Source organism: Saccopteryx bilineata, chromosome X (genome assembly GCF_036850765.1).
Source record: "Saccopteryx bilineata isolate mSacBil1 chromosome X, mSacBil1_pri_phased_curated, whole genome shotgun sequence".
Lineage (NCBI taxonomy): Eukaryota > Metazoa > Chordata > Mammalia > Chiroptera > Emballonuridae > Saccopteryx > Saccopteryx bilineata.
The window spans coordinates 82,962,014-82,968,013 of record NC_089502.1 but is presented as its reverse complement, the minus strand read 5'-3'; positions in this window follow the sequence as shown (position 1 = coordinate 82,968,013).

Here is a 6,000-nt window from a genome sequence, read left to right as displayed (position 1 = left end):
TTTGTATTTTTCTGAAGTTGGAAACAAGGAGGCAGTCAGACAGACTCCTGCATGTGCCTGACTGGGATCTACCCGGCATGCCTACCAGGGGTCGATGCTCTGCTCATCTGGGGCATTGCTCTGTTGCAACCAGAGCCATTCTAGCACCTGAGGCAGATGCCATAGAGCCATCCTCAGTGCCTGGGCCAACTTTGCTCCAATGGAGCCTTGGCTGCGGGAGGGGAAGAGAGAGACAGAGAGGAAGGAAGGAGGAGGTGTGGAGAAGCAGATGGGTGCTTCTGTGTGCCCTGTCCAGGAATCAAACCCAAGACTCCTGCATGCCAGGCCGATGCTCTAACACTGAGCCAACCGGCCAGGGCCTGCTTTTTTGGAATTATTAATAATTCTATTTATAATTATAGTAAAATATAAAACTATTCCAAATATTTCTTTGAACCAGGTAGTCTAGAAAAGCATTTTATATTACTATTCTTTTAAACTTAATTAATGTATTTTAAAGTTCTTAACAGAAAATACATGTTTGTTTTGCTTAAGCTTACAAAAAGTTTTCTGTTATTTCTGTTTGTCTACTGAAAATATAATTTTTTTCCAATAATTGTTAAGCCAAATTTGGATGGACCGAAAACATGAAAGACAGAAATAAGGTCCATAGTTTACACATCAAGGCTTTATTGTTTAGCTTGGCCAAGCGGCGTCAGCTCTGACAGAAATCTGAGGGAGAGCGCGCTGGCCCTTTGTTCTACTTAGTTTTTATAGTTTTGTAAGTGGGAAATACAGAAGCAAAAATTGCAATTAGGAGCCCCTTACCACTATTGGTTATAGTCATATGTCCTTTAACATGATAGGATCACATTCAATTTGCAAGCCATACATCATTTTGGAGAAAACAAAATTTACAAGCGAACACAATGGTAGAAAGATGTCTCTTTACATATTAAAAGCATTCCTATATTATCTACTGTTTATCTGCCATCTCTCTGTCCAGAGTCACACATGTTAACCACATGCATTTACATAGGAGAGGTAGTTTCAGTGGGGACAAATGCCCGCAAATGGCTCATTGCTATGAGAAAAGGTTTATTTTGGTTTTTCTCTCCCTGCACCTGGCTAGCCATTCACCCTTTCCCCCACAGGCATGGTGGAATGTCTGGGAATTCATGTTTTCCTCCCCTTGCATTTACAATACAATGCCAAGGGCCATCCTGACTATGCCAATCACACAGTACAGAGACTATTCTCACAATTTCTCTGCACACCTTAACCCAAATTAATAAAATGTTCTCCAAGCCTCTTAAAATATTAATATTAATTCTGTAGCCTTTGGTACTTTACAACACCTGCGGGTGAAATGGCTCAGTGGCTCCTCAATAATAATAATATGATATAAACATTTCTAATGGTCCTAAAATATATTCATAAAAGTTTCAGTCTATAGAATGCTGATTATTGATCTTTTGTTTTCCCTGTGAGTCAGTTTTTTGATAAAAGATATAAGGTATGGAGTTTTTTTTTTTAAGGGAAAGGAAGAAAGTGAGTTGTCCTAAAAGCAGGTTATTTTTGAATAAATAATGTTTGTGTAAGTGTAGAAGGTTTGTGCAAAGAAAAGAAGCAAAAAAGAAAGAACTGAGAAAGTGAACCAAGATTCAAAGGGTGGCATCACACCAGTTCACACCTCTAGTCTTCTGGTATCACTGTTCTTGTCTTGAGCATATTCGCCTCAAACTCACCAAAATTCCTGGAAAACTTTAAGAAACTGAAACCATGAGATCTCCCTTCAGGCCCCAGGCAGCTCCCTGGCTATGAACATACTCCTCCCTCACCCCTTCCCACTGTAAATACACATTCTTTCAATGATCATATCCTCAGTCTGATAGAGGAAGTTTCTTTTTCCCAATGCCCTAACATGGAGGAAAATCTCACATTTCTGTGGAACACCTTCCTGCAGGGGGAACTTTGCCATTTCCTACAAGATAAATGGTGGTTTTATGTCAATCATTTAGGACTAATTCAGGATGCAGCTCATAAACTAACTGAAAAAGCAATTAAGATAAGAAAATATGAATCCAATACTTGGGATGCTTGGTTAGACAAGATCAATAAGGGTGCATGACTACCTCCCTCATGGGCCCTATAATTCTCATCATTGCTTAAATTTTTGCAACATATTTTGTACTCCCACTTTTCTTTTCTCCAGAACTGCCTTATGGCTTTACAAACCAATCTATCTGAGAGATTATATTAGTTCAAATCACTAATTCAAACCAGGTCCACCTAAAATAACTCCCAAACCTGTAAGAATTTTTATGAGTTTTTTTTTAAGCCAAACTGTGGACAATTTGAGGAGAGCAAAGTATCAATGAACTGAGAGAGTGCTCTGGAAAATAGCAGTTTCACCATTTTATTTTAAACATTATTTTATACATTAGAGTCAAAGGGGAAGACATAAGGGGACTACATGAAATTAATTGGTGATAGATTAGGGAGGTGGGAGAAACCATAGTGGGAAAATCTCTGGGATTGGTTGAAAAGTACTGAATCTTCTTATTCATAGGCAGGAATAAGATAGTTCATAGTTAATTAACATGATAAAAATAATAGAGTACTTGTGTGTTCCTGCCCTGGTAAAACACTTGCCCTGAGGGCATGGCAGGAAAAGAAGATTACCTGCATATTATCAACTACAATATTGTAGATGCAAAATAAAACAAACAGGCTAGATTAAGGTAAACCTTGATCTTTCTTAGAGAAAAATACCTCCCTAGGACATGACTACCTGCCATGAATTGCATTTAGATAGAAAGTTTTTATTTCAAATTATCCTGTGTGATTACTTTAGGTCTCTGAGTATGTAAGGCCACCAATGCATGCTTTTCCTGCGCTTGTCAGGTTCAGCATGAGGTCCCTTTTTTTCCACACAGGACCTAGCCCAAACCTCAGATGGTTGATATTGACAACCAGCCATTCATCCCCTCCCCCTAAATTCTTCAATGACCCTAGACAGCAGAAAGTAGCTACAGAAGAAGAGACCTTTGCCCATTTTCTTTAAACAACAAAAGGCTGAAATGTTAGGTTTGGGTCCAGGGTCCCTTACCAAAAAACATCAAGTTAAATTTTAAGTGATCTGGTGCTACAAGAGTTCCCATAACTCTCCACCAAAGCAAACATGATTGATATTCCATCTCCTCCTCACCCAAATTCCCACTGGGTCAACTTCCTCATCAAGTAATCCCCTCACCCAGTCTCCCACTTGAGCTTATTCCCTCACCACCACCAAAATTTTGCACCAAAACTAACTTCATAGCTAGCCATACTAACCTCAGAAAAGCTTAAATCCCCAGATACTCAGGGATGACACCATTTTGGACTCAGCCCATCTATTCACAAATGCATAAATAAAAATTTTATAAAACTAATCAGAGAGTTCCAGACCAGCATGTGGATGTCTGGAGTTCAATTCCCAATTAGGGAACATGTGCCACAGCCATGGCTTGATAGATTCTAGTGAGTTTGCCCTGGAGCTGAGGATGGCTCTGTGGCCTCTGTCTCAAGTGCTAAAAATGGCTCAGTTGCCAAGCAATACAGCAACACCCCAGATGGACAGACCATCACCCTTGGGGGCTTGCCATGTGGATCCCAGTTGGGGCGCATGCAGGAGACTGTATGGCTGCCTTCCGTGCTCTCAATTTACTTAATTTAAACAAACAAACAAACAAACCTCATTAGGCCTTGTGTGTTCTTTGTTTGGTGACCTAACACCTAGGACATGACTACCAACCATAAACTATTTTTAATTAGTTCTAAATTCAGACCATCCTGTGTGGTTATTTTAGGCCTCTGAGTTTTCAAAGCCACTATGCAGCCTCCATGAGCCTGTCAGTATCAGTATGTGGCCTCTTTTTTTATCCAAAATACAAAATAGCAAGTAAGTGTAGCATACTCGTTTATGCAAAATCCAAAGCAGATGTTTCTAACTGAGTGGTTATCCTCAGGATGTTGATTCAGGGATCTAGGCTCCTTGAATTGTTCTGGACTCCTAAAATTATATTTTTTCCTTTCACTTAGTGATACTTTTACAATTTTGTTTGATGCTTATGTTCTTTTACGACTTGTTTTCCATTGACACCTATTTCTGTTTTTTATTTTTTTTATTTTTCTGTTGAATAAAATGACTTTTTCTATTTATTCAGAAAATATACATTTTGTTTTATTTCAAGAGATTACCCCTAATATTGAAATATATTTTTTAACTTTATTATAACCATTAATTTTAACAATGAAACAGTATCTATCATATCCTATCTGATGAGAGATTTAATTTTTGGCAATTTCTTTTGATATTCAGAATATTTTTATTATTACAGAAGTATATTTTTTATTACAGAAGTATTTAAAAATGATCTTTATAAGAACTATTTTTAGCTTAGCTTTAAATTTTATTATCACACTTAAATTATTTAGACTGAAGTATATATATTTATCTGGTTTTAGTGTTCACAGCAGGTCTCTTATTGTGTTAGCAACTCATCTTAAATTTTTTGCTTTGATTATTTCCTAAGAAAACTGGAGAAATCTTCAAGTTCTAGCAATTTTAAAGGAGTTAGTTCTAAGAATTATGTAAGTGGTATTATTTCTGCTACATTATATATCTGAGAAAGTGTTATTGTACACACATTATTGGTTATGTATATTACTAAATTTCTCATTCACAAAATTTTTCTCTTAACCTTCAGCAGAACAGTTTCTTTAGTGTTAGAAAATACCAATACATAAATAAATAATTGAATTTTTTCATCTGCCATCACGTTATTTTTACTACTAAGCTGCTTGTGGGTAAAAAATCTTTCAAATTCAAGCATTTTTTCAAAATAATTCTAAATCTTAGTTTCTTTGTATTATTTGTCTATTGGTACACATTTTTATTAAACATAATTGGGTCTTTTTCACTTATAATTTTTAGTACTTTTTTATTGTTAATTTTATTAATTATTATTAGATAATTAACCTGAAACATCACTGGAGGCAAATATGACAAAATTGAAGCTGTCCTAGTTCATGCACATGATGAGAAAACAGAGTTCTCTGGAAAAAACAATAATGCTGGGAAAAATAGAAGGCTGAAGTAAAAGAGAAATCCAGATATGAGATGAGCTGATTGTATCAAGGAAACCATCAACATGAGTCAACAGGTGATAATCAGCACTTTTCAAAATGGGATACTGTGTCTATCACATGTTCATTAGATTGTCAGTAGTTGGAGTGGACTCAGAAGCACATAACACATGCACACACACACACACACACAATTTAATCTATATTTGTTCTACCTTCTGGGTTTCACATTATATTTAACTTAGATTTCCACAATCTTTTTGTCTTGTAGAGGTTATTTCATTATTTTAATATCATGATTCTTTTCTTTAGAGTTCTGGAAAAATATAACAGATTGTATCACTACATGCTCATCATTTATTGGTAATAGTAAACAGTTTTTAATATTCTCATATTTACAAAGATATAGAGCAATTTTATTTTTATTATTTTTATTTTTTTTCTGTATTTTTCTGAAGCCGGAAATGGGGAGAGACAGACAGACTCCCGCATGCGCCCAACCGGGATCCACCCCGCACGCCCACCAGGAGGTGATGCTCTGTCCATCTGGGGCATCGCTCTGTTGCAACCAGAGCCACTCTAGCACCTGGGGTAGAGGCCGAGGAGTCATCCCCAGCGCCCGGGCCATCTTTGCTCCAGTGGAGCCTCTGCTGCGGGAGGGGAAGAGAGAGACAGAGAGGAAGGAGAGGGGGAGGGGTGGAGAAGCAGATGGGCACTTCTCCTGTGTGCCCTGGCCGGAAATCGAACCCGGGACTTCTGCACGCCAGGCTGACGCTCTACCACTGAGCCAACCTGCCAGGGCCAGCAATTTTATTTTTTAATGTTTATTGTCCATCAAATGTTCTCATCTATGAATTAAATTTTATATTGTTTACACATTTTAATTTTTTC